The following is a 17,969-nucleotide window of genomic DNA, read 5'->3' on the forward strand; positions in this document are numbered from 1 at the left end:
TGACAGCTCCTAATCCTAACAATGTTTAAAACTCTTCAGTTGCTTTCGAATTCGGTTTCAGTTACCTAAATGTTACATTAAGATTTAATTTTGTTCATAGAGATGTACCTAAGCCATGAAGCAAAAATAACATTGTCATATAAAGTAGATGGGGCGCGACCTCAGTGCTCGTTTCCTTAAGTGTCAAGCGAGTCACTGAACAAAAGTGCGACGAAGCCAACGACGCGTGACTCTCTGATAGAGGCTCCCCCAGACATAACTTTCGCTCTTTTGAAGAACTGAACGGCCCCTAAACCCCAACGCAAAAAAAAACACAAGAGACACTTTCCAGTTAAAACTTTTTAAAGATGAAGACATAATTTTTGATATATAACAAAGGTTAGATGAACTTTAAAGAAAGTCATAGTCGGAGCGATGCCCTTTCGAGACGAAAGTCACTGTGCAGGTCTATTGAGCGCGTGCTTAAATATTTTAATAAAATTATAAAGGCCACTAAATGCCAGCGATCGCCATTTCATTGTTACTGCTATTGTTGAAATAGTGTATCTAGACTGTAGACATTTCAGCGTTTTGTTGCCTACTCGTGTCTTCATGTTTCAGGCGTAGAAAATAGAGAAATAGTGGTCAGTCAGACAGGAAAATAAATATCTTCAATATCTTCAACCACTACCAAAACATCTTCCTTCATGTTTACAACAAATATGAATCCTCTATACTGAAATAAAAATACTTATGATAGTTAAACACTTCAAACTAACACTCAAGAGACATTCGTATCTATACTTTTTAAAACGATTTCTATATACCTAATATGAAGAAAATATATAAGCTAGAAATAACGGTCATAGTAAGGACAACCTTACTAACGAGGCGTTTAAGTTGTAAATCACTATAATAAATAAGCAAGTTGACGGTATAAAACATAGACGCAGCATTAATAAAAGGCGCTTCAAAAAGATTATTGGCATAAATCCGGCATAAATGTGACGTCACGGAGACGCTGAGGACTCAGCCACGCATCAGCATAATGCCGTGATAATGCGCCCCTTGAGTGCGGCCTACATCCCGCACCCTGTGGATTATGGCCAGGGGCTCCACGCCCAAATAAGATCTTTTTTGGCTTGCCTGGCCATCCTTTGTGAGAAATTGTGATTCCGCTGTATTTCATAAGTACGAATATTCATAGAATGGCTGACAATCACGCCTCGGTCACGGACAAGAACTCTTGGGTTTCTATGATTAGATGAGTATTTTGATACTAAAATGAGGCACGTTTGAAGGCTATTTTCACACTTTACTTAAGTTTACACGGCACGCCTTGGAAAGAAAACTTATTAAGTTACTTAAACAATGTTATTTCAGAAACATAAAATTTTGCTGCTTACAGAAAAACGATTTACAAAGGCATTCATGTATTCACATGTCAGCAACTGCGGTAGAGCACGGCAAAATTGCAAAACTTCGTGTTATTATTCAATTTTTTGTTAATTAAACGGTCGCCTGTAAATTGACCTGAATGAAACTGTAATTTATTAACTGTTAGCGCAAGTTATTTTGCGTCACAACAAAATATCCAATAGTTTATTTGTGAACTAATTACATGATGTCAGATTTGATGTTTCTCATTTTGCAAACTGCTAGAGCTTTGGCTCCGCGCAAAATGAAGTACCTACGTTCTTGAAATTGGATAATTTACCTCTAATTAATTTTCTGCTACGAGTATTTGCAGTAACTCTTATAACCATTTGTCACATTTTTTTTGCCAACACTTTTTATGTTAATTTCAACTCTTTGTGGACACAATGAAAACTCTAAATAAATCCTGGATATTTCAACATAGTGATAATACATTTGTGCACCTCGTGTCCATTACCGCAGTCGTGTTGCAACTGTTTTTAACCGCAATTTTCAGAGTTTCGTCGTTTTATTATCATCACATAATACCCTCGTCCACAAAAATACAGGACCACTCCTACCTAGTTATCATTATGCAATGAAATAACGTTAAGTACTAAATGAATGTACGCAGGACTAATAAAATGAATACATTTTTGAAATGCTACAAGGAACAATAGATAATTGCGAAATTCCGAATAATCATGTCGACCGGCACTTTCGAACCTTCCAGAAAATATTTCGACAACTGTCAAATAGACCTTTAAAACCTATTAAATTGTTCAGAGGACTCCCTTCATCAAGATTCTACGAAATTAAGTTGTCACTTTTCCCTTGGCTTGTCAATTCCAACCAGTGAGTGTTTCATTTAAATGTCATTCCAAGTTGTCACATTTATTTGCTTTGCAAGGAAAGCACAAGGGGTGTCATTGTTCGTTTGCGTATATTTGGGGAACCATGCACAGGAGTAGGTATGTTGCTGTAAGTATACCTACTTATAGACATACATCTTTACGACTGCAAGAAAAGACGTGATTAGAAATCCATTTTTCCAATACACAGTTTCAATTTGTAGTGACGGCGAAGTTTACAATCTGTATAAATATAGGGCAGTGACGCCCGTTCAGAAATTTATAGCCACATTTGGCTCTAGTTTGGTTGAATATCTCTCTTATTTGCGATTCAATGCCAACTTTCGACCTTTGTGGAACTGCCAACGACTTCCGGTCCGCTTTTTGACGAATACACGTTATACCTTACGAACTTCTCCAATGGGCTAAGTTTACCGCGAATAGCTATTTATCGAGTTAGAAATAAAGGGCCGTTAAATTTAGGAAAACACGCGATACAATGTTTTGTCATTTAGAGCGAGCGCTAAACAGTTATCGGCGAAAGACATTAATCTGTGTAATGTCTGCTGTTTCCGTGGGCAGGTATCTATTAACGAGTCCGGCAATGTTTAATAGCTTGCGGAAAAACGTTATTTTTCAATGAACTGACATACTGATAAATGTTTAAAACTCTACAGTGTAAATAACTTTTTATTTCTGTGTTGGAGTATCTGGAAATGTACAAACTCACTCAGCCTTACAACCAACTCCAAACGAGTATAATATAGTAGATAGTTTTGGTGTAGGTACCAAAGATCATAAAGCGTATTCAACGACCTACCACTTCTATTGCACAAGTAAATAAAAGATTCATATACTAAGGAGAAATACCTATATAAGCAAGTAGATACGTGGGTTCCTTCTAACACAAAGAGTCCACAAACACTTAATACAAATAGCTGCGATATAGATCACACTTACGAAGTACGTGAGTACAAGAGGTAGTATCGAGCAACACATCCGGGATAAGACAAGCCCCGGCCACGTTCGGAACCACTTAATTCTGGTACAAACGGCTCTAAGAGAAATTACCCCCGCCTGCGATAAACTCGTCTCGGCCCTCTGGTAAATTACGTACTTTCAGTTCAGCATATATTCTAAGATGAAAACATCTTCACCATACTCATTCTATAGCTGTTCGGCTCAAGTAGTCCAATTAATTTATTTTTTGTAGGAAACAAACGAGCGTAAATTATGCTGGAAGTGAACGCTAGCCAATATGGCAATAAAACACCCGTGCTTCCATTAGTGACGATACTTAGTCGCACCCTAGCCTGTCTAACTTACTGTCACTTGTTTTATTACATGACTCAATATTTAAAAGTTGCTAACTCCATAAATAACAATATTTTAAGTCAGTGGTCTTACCTACATAACAGACTAACAAGATTTATAGAGCAATAAATTCGTATTCATTAATATAAATCAAAATTTTCTATGAACCCTGTCAAGCATTATGTTTGTTCAGAAATCTTTCCCAGGCAATAAAGTCAGTGTTAAACATCGTTCACGATAATTTGATTATCGTTTATCCCGTTCGGATACGCTCCATCGTTACGTGCTGGCAGTTTGTTTGAAAAATGACATGACAACCCTCCCGCGCGTGAAAATCTTCACCATCATTTGTGGAAAAGAAATGATGAGTGATGAAACGTTCTTTTAAAATCGCCTTGCCAAACGCATAAAAAGAATAACCTAACCAATATCACTAGGTCAATTTACCGAATCAGCTGTGTATTGAAAGTACAACTTACGTAATAGTAGCGTAGTAGTAGGTACCATACACTCGCTTTTACTATTCACCATTTCATGAATCAACACACACATATAAATGAACAGTGAAACGGTCCAGTTCTAGGAAAACCATGAAAATTCATCTCTATTTTATATATTGCGTCGGGTCGACTGAATGCAGTCCCGTTTCAGTGAAACCGTGACCTACCTTGTTTACAAATAGTAATTCCCGACCCTGTAAATAAGTTATTGGAAAAGCAGACAACTTTCACTATGAATGAACTTGACATAGATAGCCAGCTGATATTTTACCGTGTGTATTTCATGTTGGCAGAGGAACTTTATTCATTTACATTTTACAGTTGAGTATAAAATATCCTACTTGTTCATTTACGTTTAATACTTCTCTACTCGTATTAGTATAATGTTAATACTGTACCAAAACAAATCCATTAAGTTGTATGTATGTATGTATGTTTGTATGTATGTAACTGTAACAACATCGAGACAAAAATATCGCGCAATAACAGACAGTTACCAAAGAACTCAACGTCAATAAAAGAACAGCTCTCATCAACTCCGATTCAACACTCTCATTTGAACTAAAAATACAGACGTAAAGTTGAGTCGAAAAGAAAACAAATCGGCGATGTGTACCACGGGATATTGCAAAAACCTAAAGGGGCACAACACATAAATCTTGACAGACAAGGCCGAGAATAGAAAATCCGGCATTCGCTTCAGTGCCGTGCTATATTAAAGTGCAACTCCCGGTTTCTGGGTCGCAGAGGGCTGAACTGAGGAGTTACACGCACTCATTATGAAAATGTATCGTACTTTTTTGAATGCTGCCATTATTCCCACGGTGGGTGGTATGAGAAATCAATTGGGTATTTGTGCTTCCTTTGTTTTCGTAAAGGAGTATCTTTGATACAACATTGTCAACTGTACCTATGCCTGGATAGATAGATTTTCATAGCAATATGGAAAGCCTAATTTCCAAATAGTCTTGTGATCAGCCACCGGGTGGTAACCCACAGGTTGTTTTAAACAGAAATTCGGCAGGCACAACAGGTAAACCTAAAGAGTATCTGAGTCACAAAGCAATAGCCGCATGAAGTCAGTAATCCAGCCATCAGAAGGTAGAGTGGTCGGAGCCCACAAGCCCACATACATTAGTAAAAACAATTCGATGAGAGCCGGCGTCGTGCGCAGAGGAGTATCAAAAGCAGGACGCAACAGGCCTAAGCCAGGGATTACCGCCCTCAGGGGCTTCTCGCTGCAAATTGAATGAACGCAAACATTCCCCTCGTATAGGTACTAAACACACAAAATAAATGCAATTACTTCAAGACGAAGTCAAAGGAAGCCGGTCGGTGCTGCGTAGTAGGCGCCATACTCGCGTTATCTACTAAGTTTACACGAGGTAGTTTCAGTTTTGAAACTCGTGAGGCATTATGGCGCCGGCGTCATCCCGTAATGTTTGCGACACAATTTGTGAAAAACATGTGGCTGTTAACCGCAGCAGTAAAAATAAGCACTTAGATCTCTCAAATAGACTCTTTAAATGATTTTGTAACTGTCTCTGTTATCATGTAATCCAATAAACTACATGGTTGAATTCAGTGACGAATGTTAAATGCCAGAACTGGGCAATAGTTTAGCTAGAAACTTCAGTAGCAAAATGAGTGTCTGATGAAATAAATCTGTTGTGTAACATGTTTATAATCTAAATGTCGGACAGCTTTCCACGTGAAAATAGATGATACCCGTTTTATTATCGGAATAAAAAGTGGCGTGTTGACATGTTTACAGCTCTGAGCTCGTGGAAGTTTTCAAGACAAATAACTTATTGATATTACTAGCGCAAATACTTTCAAACATGTTCATAAAATTATACTGAACGCTTTTAGTTTTGAGATGAGATTATGTGATTTATTTGAGTCCCAGAAGATACTAAAGGAATTTCAATAAGCTGAGAACTTTAAATTCAACACTGGTCTCTTTTTGGAATCACAAACTAAATCTTGCTAGTACTTTGTGAATATCTAATCCGTGGTAATATATGACCTTGAAGAAACAGGAAGCTACAGAAAATAAATATCCTACGACGGAAAACAGAAAATAAATCTTCAGGATTAATCGCTATCATAAAACTAAAGGCTACAACTGCGCAAGTTGACATAACATCATTAGTATTGATAACAGTTTCAGGTAGGAGATATATTCATCGCCATCATTTATCCTAAACATATTGAACGAATCGCGAAGGTCCCCGTTACGGCCTACACATTCACGTGAACGCTTCGTCATTTCCCGGAAATATGGACCCGGCCGTCGGAAATTCATCGGAGGCTCGCGCAATTGGGGGCTCCCGTTGAAATTTTTCAGGAAACTAGTCCGAACGGCCTAGCTCAGGCAAATTGCCATTTATTTGAACTAATTAGTTCGTTAGGAGGATTGTTCTGCAATACGAAGCAGACGCAATCGTAACATGAACTGTTGAAACTCGAATTAAACCATCCAATTTCATGCAATGTCCAGACCGTTTCAAAATACGCTCGCCAAAGTTAATTTTCAAATAGTACGAACCTTTTTCAGGCGCTAGTTTTATCGCTTTTAATCTGCGCTCCATGTTTTATTCATGAAAGCGAGTATTTACTTCGGAAATATTTAAGTTAAATCTTTGTCTTCAAAATTCGACGTCTTTGTTTTGGGCCTTTTAAACATTCTGCTCCACTAGCTGTACGTAAATTATATTTTATGCGGGAATTTATGAAAACGAAAGTTTTAACTACTATAATGTAACGAGGGCCGTATTCTAATGAAGGAAAAGGGATCTAGTAGAAGTCAGTAGGAGCACACCAATAGAGTGAAACATTGAGCATAATGCATCGAGACGGATGTAGTACCTACATAGCCTACTCTCTAGAATAATTCCACAAGTTCTCTCAAGGTAATATTTCATAGGTAAACTTAGCAGTTTTTATCGCTTGCTGAAATGAAATATCGGAAAATGTTCGCACATTTTCTTGGTAGGTACCACGCTGTAGTAATTTATATCTACATTAAAGTTAATGGTTTGAAAAAGATAATATACCTTCAGCATTTTCTACTGAACCAAGAAAGTTTGTAAACAACTCTAACAAACAACTTTGATAATGCAGTTTAGAAAGTAGTGTGTCCACAATTATGTCGGAATAGTGACTACATTACACAACGATTAAATCTCAAAAAGACATGCGATGCACTAATGATCGCAGTCAATTAAGCAGATACATCGGCAAATTGCTAACTCATTTAACTCGTTAGTGGAATGGAGGCCCGCTACACCTAACAATTACGCCTCCCCCAGTACCTAGGCAAACTTAACGATATTCACGGAAACATAATTATACTTTATTTTTGTTTTACACTGATTGCAGTAAACTTTTTAGGTCAAATGACAATAAAATAGTTTATCGCGATAACCTACTTTCTATAATGTAGTATTTTTAGGTAAAGTACTGAAAGTTTGAACTCCCTCTTACACAATATTAAAACTTACAGCAACTACGGTGCGCTAGTTTTAAAACAATACCTTTGTTGTGACACTGTTCGCATAATTTATTACCTATCCGGTTTAAAGAATATTCTTCGCTGTAAAAATGATAGTTTGGATCATATTTTGTTAGAAAAGTTCGTCTGAAGTCGCATTAATCTATGTCTACGTTGACAAAAGCGAGCGGTCACAAAAGAATCACGATCCACTTTGTCTCTCCCTTACACAACATTATGCGGTCTCCGTGACTTCACACCATAATGATGTTAGTCTTATAATAGTATGTGCCCAAAACACACAAACATCGTAGATACACTAACTCCGTGCTCACATAACTTAATTTTAACAATGTTGCGCGACACAGTTACAATTTATTAAAGTAGCTCAGAGTGGGGTTAAGAGCACTGTATGTTCAAGCTATTTCTCACGTTACACTACATTTTTGGCTCTAATAGAACTATTTACAGAAACTATAGTTTATTATTTATGTGCAGTAAAGTTCATTAACAGTTGCAAGAATTTATAAACAAAGACGTTTCAGTCTTGAGTCTTTAATTTGCGTAACAAACAGCGTGCTCAAGATTCAGACACCGTCGAAATAAAGGGCTTATGTATAGCGGCAGTATCAATAACATTAGCAAGTTTAGTTGGGAGGCAGCGGGTTGCCGCTACTTTACCCGACAGAAAGTCGACGTGGTCATCACTTAGCCGCTATCGATCGCATCGTCGAGCCGCCTCATTCATGCGGACTCACTCGCTGTCTGCTGATGCACCTCATACATGAAACTCGTGTATAACAGTCATTACTTATTTAAACAAGGTCCAATCTGCTCGCTATCTGTTCCAAAATACATTAACCTTTAAGCTGAACTGTCAATTATTTAAATCCAGCGACATGAATAAAAGATTTAATGTTATTTTTATCCCGGGTACAGGATGTGAAATAGTTAAAAGTAAGTTTGAAAAACTTCGTGTCATTTTAATGGCTATGTGTCCGAATATACTTTCCACGTTTTGTACATTTATCACTCTTATCTGCGCCGCTGTAGTACCTCAAGTAGGCTCTTCAAGTCTCTGTTAGATAATACTCCTCTTCTTATTACTCACGATGACGTGAATTTTATTTCACGAAAGCCGAAAATCGTTATATCAATTAGCTTTTAAATCTCTACCTATGTGTATATTGAGGTACATAAAAACCAGGTACACATGCTCCGAATTTTGTTCAACCACACACATATGGCTTAATGAGCCTTTGATATTGCCTTTGCTTTTGATATTGTACTTAAAACATGGCTGCTCTCCTATTAAAATTAAAAGCTACTTACACAAAGTCTGCACAAAATATTTAATTGGTTAGCTTTGACTGAACACATAAATAAATTAATGAGAGAATTTTCCTTCACTTTGAATATTCACCATAAGAAGGCTGTATTTGGTTTAGAAATACAGTTAAACGGATGCATACTTGATAGGTACCTATATGATAAAAGTATTGGCAAAACGGTAGTGTGGACGTTGATTTGCAACAACAGTGCAATTTGTTCGTCGGAAAACGTCAATAATTTCCCGGGAGGCGTCGAGCCCGAGGCAAGAACGACGCTATACACTATTTATTGCATGGCTTCTACAACAATTACCCACTACTTTTAGTAGTTCTATACACAACAGGATCTTTTATAACACACTGCACCGCATTGCCTCTTACACGAATCTCCCATGTGATGGAATTTTAATATTTATTCTCAATCAATCCATATTTCTAGTATTTTTAAGAAATGAGTTTACAAGTGGACATATCTACTAATTGGATCGTAATATAGATTTCATAGGTATGGAACGATTGCGTGAATTAGTTGTGCAATTAATTATCACAGTCATCTTGAATCGACATTCGGTGATGATTTATAGCCAATCGTTTGGTTGCGTCTGCTTCATCATGTCATTAGCAGAATCGTAAGAAACTATTTATATTAAATCTGGAATAAATCAATTATGAATCGACTATTGAAGAACAAAGTAAACAGTCTTGACGAGTGTAAGAAACAAAGATATTTTTCTATACAACTTAGATGATTATGAGAGCAAAGAATGAATGGAAAGATTTGCTTTTATTTCATATATGAAGACTCTGAATTATAAAATAGGCTGTTCGTTGAATAGGTAGTATTCGGTACACGATAAGGAACATTGACCAACATTGTACTGCGCCAGTTTTAGTTAGAAGAAAAACACATTTACGTGTCCGGAAACATTACGTAAGGAGCCATACAAGTTAAGTAGCTCCATTTAAGCCGTATTTTACTACAAAATAAGTTAATGGTCACGCCATTCTATATTTTCCTTAGCAATTGAGACAAAAGAAATTTGTAAGCGAAGCCACACAGAAGGCACCCAAATGGTTTGGAAAGTTTAACTGGATAAGTTTCCCTGACATTACTCCCGAGACAGGAGCGTCTCCAGGCGTTGTTTATATTTATAGTCTTTGCTCTAACTCGGGAGTATGCAAGCAATGTTTTTCCGTAGTCAATTCCCAACTGTCAAGCGCACCGCTGCGGGTAATTGACGACGTATCAGTACATCCCACCGTTATCGAATGAACAACATTATTATTTTGTTTAGAAACAACAGTCTCAACAACTAATAAAATGCCAGTTTAACCTTTTAGGGGTAAAACATTGCTTTGTTCTTTTTCCGTACATTCGTTAGGTTTGTGATTGCAATCATTCTTTTTACTTTCGTTCGCAATGCCAACGCTTCTATTGCGGCTGTAATCCAATACTGGCACAATAAAACTGCAAAATTGTGCCAGAGAAGTGAAATAAATGTCTTCACAAACAGAGCTAAAAGAGGAATTGAAAGGAAAATAACACCTGCTGATAAATATTTGTATTCAATCTATCCAGAAACCTAATTACATTATACATGTGGACTCAACTGTAATCTCTTTTAATATCAACTGATAGTAAGTATATCACGCATGTTGCTAGTTGTAGCTTTTTGTTGTTTAAAGATTTATTAGACTTTTTCAGCAAAAATCCCACTCTAGTAGGTACTATATGCAGATTATACTGCAGACTATATTGCAGATAGGAAGGATTATGCGGTACAGTACCCATGCGATATATGAAGGTACTTATTTGTGGAGCTTAAAACGATAGCGAGTGGTCATTTGGGCAAACGACTCGAGTGGAATTTACTGTGTCCTGTTGTGGTACAGGTTCAAATGACCTAGATAATTGTAATTTTAGTAATCAGAAACCACCAAAAATATTGCTACAAAAACAGTCTTCTCACGAAGAGAAGACTACCCAGGACTGAAGTATTAAAATAAATCTAAAGTAATATTGTAAAGGGAAAACATTTTTTGTGGACCCTGAAGTCATTGGCTATGTGGTGCAGGAAGAAGTTCTCTCGGTTGAATCCGCGAGAAACTGCTAGTCTTCCACGCAATTTTTTAAATCGATTTAATCATTGCTTAACTTTTTAGGTCACATAGTTCCCGATATTCAGTTACGTAGTTGAAATTTTTTTCATTTGAGACTCATTACCAATAAATGTTTCATTCTAATTTTCCTGACGTTTCAAACTTTCCACTTGGGAAGGAAAATATATATTTCTACGTAGGAACACGCTTCATATTTTCCTGATGATTTCTCTGCGCGCGTATTCATATCAATAAAAAAGTGCTCAGTTGCTTTCAGCGTAAATATTTGTGAAGCTTTATACATGTACCTACGTCACCGTTCCGTGCTACGCATCTACGTAGCTAACTACATATTAGAAAAAAGTGTGAATCAACAAAAACTGTGAAATACAGCCAGAATGGCTTTTCTTTTGGGAAAAAGTCAATTTTGATTAGATTAAAATGGAATCATTTTTGTATAAGAATTCTTGATTTTGTTTTCATTGTAGTTAGGGCATATATAACACCTTTTGTCTTATATTAGGGTTCCGTAGCCAAAATGGCAAAAACGGAACCCTTATAGTTTCGTCATGTCCGTCTGTCCGTCTGTCCGTCTGTCCGTCTGTCCGTCTGTCCGTCTGTCACAGCCGATTTACTCGGAAACTATAAGTACTACAGTGATGAAATTTGATGGGAATATGTGTTGTATGAACCGCTTCAAAAATATGACACTAAATAGTAAAAAAAAGAATTGGGGGTGGGGCCCCCCATACATGTAACTGAGGGATGAAATTTTTTTTTTCGATGTACATACCCGTGTGGGGTATCAATGGAAAGGTCTTTTAAAATGATATAAAGTTTTCTAAAAAACATTTTTCTTAAAGTGAACGGTTTTTGAGATATCAGCTCTCAAAGTCGTAAAAAGTATGTCCCCCCCCCCTCTATTTTTATAACTACGGGGTATAAAATTCTAAAAAAAATAGAGGTGATGCATGCTAATTAACTCTTTCAACGATTTTTGGTTTGATCAAAGTATCTCTTATAGTTTTTGAGATAGGTTGATTTAACTGTAATTTACGGAACCCTTCGTGCACGAGTCCGACTCGCACTTGGCCGGTTTTTTTTTTTCTTCTTTTCTTGTCTTATATCTTATACATTAATAAAATTGTACTCGTACTTTGCTATAAGATCCCTTTATATGTACGTACAATGTATTCTGCAGGTGACCGGTCCAGACAAACGTTGCCCTAGGGCAACCGCAGGACCCGTCTGCTAATCATAGCCACATCCCAGCCAGCACAAACCTTTTGAGTATTTTTTGTTTAACAGCAGTCATAGAAGCTAATTGCAGAAAAAAACTACTGTAAATAGCTGATATGGCGCTTACTCAGACGTTATTCAAGCAATTTGGGCACAAAATATACTGCTTATGCTATATTAGCTGTGTAATAGCAACGTAAAAGATGAATAATTTTTGAATAATTGTACGACAAGCTGAATATCTTCTACATAAAAAGATTTTGTTCTTTAACACAAGCATTACAGCTCTTTTAGCCAGATGATGAGTGAATGATGAATGAACATATTATAATTGACTGAGTTCTTCAAAGCTCAGATATTCAGATCATACACAGCGTTTAGCTTATTTCAGGTATATTTTAGCAAGAAGTTGATCAAATTAAATATTGACAAATCCGAACAGAGAGTTATACATATTCGTAGTATAATATTTTACCTATCGTAAATTTTACCCTTATTTAGGCTTGATGAAAGAAATTGTAGGTGCGCATGCAACTTTACCGTGTATATATATATATATTTCGTGTAAATTTTTCACGCGCTTCCTGATAAGCCGGGTTTTGAAGAAATAAACAAAATTTCTTCTAGTTATGTTTTTTACGTGTAAAATATTTTTTTAGTTTATTTCAATGTAAGGGTTCAAAAATAACCTTGTAAAACTTTTTTAAGAATATTTTATTTATTTCGTTATTAAACTTGAGTAATTGAGTATAAAATCCCACATCATTATAATTAGGTTATGTTGTTCGATAATGGCGACGCACATTCTGAATAAAATCTGATTGCACAGTGGCTTACCGTCTAATGTATGCATAACAGACTATAAGTGTCCACTTATTAAGTTGTGCTCTGGTTAAAAGTGGACTGCATTAAACATTTTTCGACAACTGTTCTATAATAACACACATTCGTACTCTAAATCAAACAATTAGGATTCAGTCATATAATAATAAAAACCCACATTATAGGAAAGCTATATTATTTTTTATTTTTAGTTCTTATCAAATTCAGATAATTATAGAAGATTCCGATGAATTGAGAACCTCATTCTTTTAGAAGTCGGTTAAAAAATATTACGATACGAAAAATTACATACTTAATTATAACTAATTATTGTAGTACAGAATTCATAATAGTACGATACAAATAAATAAGCATAGTAGGTACTATATACCTACTACAAACGTGCGATGCATTTTCACGTAGTATAACCCTACAAAACAATTAGCTCTGTCAGCCGGTTAAATGCTGACTAACTTTCCAGAACAGCTCTTCTAGCTTAAAAATGTCTAAGTACTTCTCATTACGCAGCAAACTTCTGCATCAGAATCTGTTAATATTGCTTTAACTACAGTTAGCTGCATATGACGGTAATTTCATACTCAAAGCGTCATAAAGTAGTTACAACAGCTATCTTTATTTCTGTTAAGTCACTATATGCTTCATAACAGAAACAACGCCTATTTTATACAGCAGCTGAATAACTGTCAAGGTGTAGTGTGTAATACAACTAAAAGAAAACAGAATACAGCTTATCCAGTATCATGCTTGATAATGGAATTTTATACCAATGTTATACAAAAGATTACACGAACTCTTGAGTAGCAGGTCTTTTTATGATGATTATTCAGTTTGAAGAAATAAAATCCGCAAATTACTAAACTAATTCAGCTGATAGCATTATTATAGCAAGAAATAACTTTAATACATAATTTGGTAATACACTCAGCTTATATTCATATATAATAAAGCTTAACCCTGCATAGAGTTCAATTCTTGGCCAGTTATCTGACTTGTGTGCTGCCTGGGATTTAACCACAATTATGGCAACCGTATTTCTCTTTCTAACCAATTTCCATACGCTCTCAGTGCCGATTTATCTCTCTCTTTTGGTAACCACAGATTTGCAACGGGTATTGCGAATGTGACTTTCGCCGTTAGAACAGAATACAAAGGTTTAACAATTATATATCTTCTATGTTTTTACACCATGTTATGTGGGAAATACTTCTTAAACAGACTGCAAGCACTTACGATAGCATCTTTACTTGCAAAGTTAACTAATAGGCACCCTAAAGTAGAAAATACTCAAACTATTCGCCCCTTGGCGCTGATTACCGCTCACCTTAACGATCTAATCCTTTAAATAAGCCCGGTTTTACTTCACAAACTATGCCAAGTATCGTGTACAATCCTGAGGCAACTTTCACAGATTAATTTAGATAGGTACAATGCTTAAATAACACTTTTCACTCATTTACTACCGTGGTTTGAATAGCTCTAGTACCAAGCAAAAAGGTTAAAACAAAGAATAACAGAAAACGTCTTCAGATACTCCAAAGATAAATTTCACAAACGCTGGTTATATTCGTATACACTGTGGGACATCCGTAAGTTGTGACCATCACGCTCCAGCGAATATCTAAAGGAAAAGGAATATTTCGTATCTGCAGACACAAAATGTAGGTACAAGTAAGTTATAGTCACCAGGTGGTCCGATTTTTCCGAGACGTTCCGTATTTCAGAAGCTTTAGATGGAGAAAATGTTCTATCGGCGATATAACCAAGTATTTTATTGGCATTTTAAACACGTATCTATCTAAGGAAAATATTCTTCGTCTTCAAATAGAATCTGTAAGTGCTATTTCAGTATAAAGTTTCATGAAATTTTATGCCAATGTATGAAAAAGAAATTGCCATAATTAATAGGGGCAGAATAGTATGAATCATTTTAAGTGGCGATCTGAGAATGTGTCGCCCAGAGGCCTAAGACAGTGGCGTGATAGGCTGTTGGCGAGGCGCCGCGCCACTGCGGCGTCACCCGCCACAAACACACCATTCCAAAAACAACTAACACGAGCTTTTATTCATCGAGCATATATTCTGATCACGGACCAATAAACCTGTTTGTTCGTTTTCACAGAGCGGTTACAGCATTATCCGAGCGCGACACGGAAGGTGTTTAGAGAACAAACAGTTTTCTAAATGTTCACTTTTTCTTACTTAGCAAACATATTCAAAGGGTCGATCCTGAATAAATATCATTGAATACGTTATTCGGTGAGTACCGCTATTTATTAATCATTGTATCGTTGCTGTCTCGGGAAATACAAAGCCTTATCTTTGCTTTATAGGCAGTTGTTAGGTTTTACGACTTTCTTAATGTTCTAAGAAGGATATATTATGTAGTATAGCTACTATTTAGTAGTGTTTATCTACAATCTTCGCTTAATAGTAAGCATTCAACTGACGATTATGTCTATTTTCACCTAAATATCCAGTAAACACGCTGAACAATTGCTAAAATCTTTAAAATGATAGCTTTCTTTATAAACTTGAAGTAGACTCAAAACTGAGCCCGCAATGCCTTATAAAGGTCTTTCATTTAAAGGATCCACAACGAGCACGTTTTCAACGTTAATGACCTAACAAAATACGCTTTCCTGCAACTACATCGAATAACATTTAATTTGATTAAAACTTCAGGGAATAGCTCCCAAACTGAACTTAGTTGTATTTTATATTTTAAAATAAAGGGATTAGGGTAGGTTTTTAAAGAAAGGGAAGAGCTTATTCTGGCGCTCAGCTTTATAACAGAACTCTTCGGTTTTATTACTTCGTACCGTAGACAATTCCGCTCCGCCTCCTTAGAATAAGGTAATCAAAAGGGACACACTAATTGGAAAAAGTACATTGTTTTCAGCGCTTTTCTTCATTTTAGGCTCTTGTAATTTTTTTTAATATTAGACTACTTCGATTTCAAGACAAGCATTAAACATCAGCTATCAGCTTGTTATTATTAGATGACTATAAATAGGTAGTTATAGTCACTTCTTTAACCGTTTAACAAACTTTCTAAGATAAAGGAGAATGAACAAAGGTGTTAAAACAAATGCTAATAAAGCCATTTACATAATCTAGCAACTCTGGCATCGGAATTATTATATTTATATTTTTAGCCCAACATTGTCCTTACTTTACAAGTAGATAAATTATGGAAGTAATTTAAAGTCGAAAAGATCTGGACGCAAAATGAAACAAGTTAAAAAAACTCGAGTTTATAAGTAAGTATAATTTAAATCTTTTATTTCAGAGTTTTTTGGACCGAAGCAGATGTTTAGATAGGAACATTATTTTAGCTATTCTTTTCTTAAATCATTTTTAAATTATCATTATATAAAAAGTTATTTAGTCAGTGATAGGCGTTATCTAAAGTAAATTCCTCAAAAGATACAATCATTAGGTTCTTCAATATCCATAATGATGTAAAGTATACCCGACGGTATTTCAATTTCCATATAAAAATGTATTGGGCCCTATGAAGTCAGATCGCGGATTATGTAAGCTTCATCCCAAATACAGCCATTTCCCTCCAGAGTTACCAAGCTGTAACGTACTAGATAAATATACACATTTGAATATCAAATCGTGACAATCGCGATACCTATCTTATGGTTTAAAGAGGTACCAACGACATAATGCAATGGAAGTTAGGCTATACTGTGGTAGTGTAGTTGATTTTACTCAATACTATTGAGTTTATTCTATTATTGACTCAATACGTACCTAATATCCATTTTTTTTCAACTGTTTGAAAAAAAACTCAGTTACGTAGATGATTGCTGAAATAATATTAGCTCACTGTAAAAGGCCATTTTATTTGCACAGAATATTTCAATATGGCTACAAAAGTGAGTAGCTATGAATATTGACGTGCGTGAATATTTCCGATAATCTGGCTGATTCAATTACTGACGTTTATTAACGGCTGCAGTCAATCGAATCTCCTTTGTATACAAACGTGTTAAACCTTATTCAATATTCAGGAGGAAGCAACCGAAGGATGCCGTAACTTTTTACGTGCATTTCAATATTAAAAAACACGCTACGCGACATATACTGTCTACGTGCGTAACACAAGTTGTTAAACATGAAACATGTAATGTAATCAGTTGTAATTACGTAAGTGGGTAGTGTGTAACATGTAGCATGTGGGGTGGCGGGCGGCTCATTACGGCTGCACTCTGCATCCACCTCATTAACATAAGGCATATTGCCCCGCGCTAACGAGAATCCTCGCTCACCAACAGGCCAGATGCTCTTTCGCTGCGAAACCCACCGGATAATTACTGCGGTTAGTACTTTATCTATTGTTGGTGGTAACTCTCCCGTTGGCAGCAATTTGCGCCGTCGAACCTCCAGGCCGAGTCTGAAAGTTTCGTTTGTCAGTACACAAAAAAGTATTCCGCCTCCTTCGAGTTTTCGGTATAATTTTTTCCTTGTTGTTTATTTATTCTGGTGACACAAAGAAACGGATGTGATAAAAGCGAAAATGTTCACGAACATGAAGCGTTTGTATGTACACATTTACACTCAGTTTTTGTGTAAGGTTTTATACGTTAGGCCTACTAATATTAACAACGTAGTAGCTTGTATAATAATCGAAATAGGCTGGCTGTAGTGGGCTGTTTTATTAGCTCGGAGAGAGACGCATTGTTCCAAGGCAATAAAGAAGCATTAAAATGTAAGTAGGTAAGTAGTACGCAGGAGGCGGGAGAAATAATATTAAAAGATTTTAAAACAAAACACGTAGACGGCAGCATATAATCGTCCTCTTATGAGCTCTCGTGCAATACCGCGCTCATTTCACATAAAACCTTCTTGCACACCTAAGTTAAATGCCACTCCGACCTCGGGTTTTCTT

At 36.2% G+C, this 17,969-nt stretch overlaps 2 protein-coding genes across 11 annotated transcripts in view; both read left to right on the plus strand.

Moving 5' to 3' along the window:
* Positions 1 to 12,099, plus strand: part of LOC110374071 (guanylate kinase) — a 124,701-nt gene extending 112,602 nt beyond the window's left edge. The window contains exon 6 of the transcript XR_010278158.1: positions 11,511 to 12,099. The gene's annotated coding sequence lies outside the window, so the exon portion shown is untranslated. The remainder of the gene's footprint in view (positions 1 to 11,510) is intronic.
* Positions 1 to 17,969, plus strand: part of LOC110374065 (alpha-catulin) — a 73,647-nt gene that overhangs the window by 10,295 nt on the left and 45,383 nt on the right. The gene's annotated exons all lie outside the window — the stretch shown is intronic.

The sequence above is a fragment of the Helicoverpa armigera genome, chromosome 3, assembly GCF_030705265.1.
Source record: "Helicoverpa armigera isolate CAAS_96S chromosome 3, ASM3070526v1, whole genome shotgun sequence".
NCBI lineage: Eukaryota > Metazoa > Arthropoda > Insecta > Lepidoptera > Noctuidae > Helicoverpa > Helicoverpa armigera.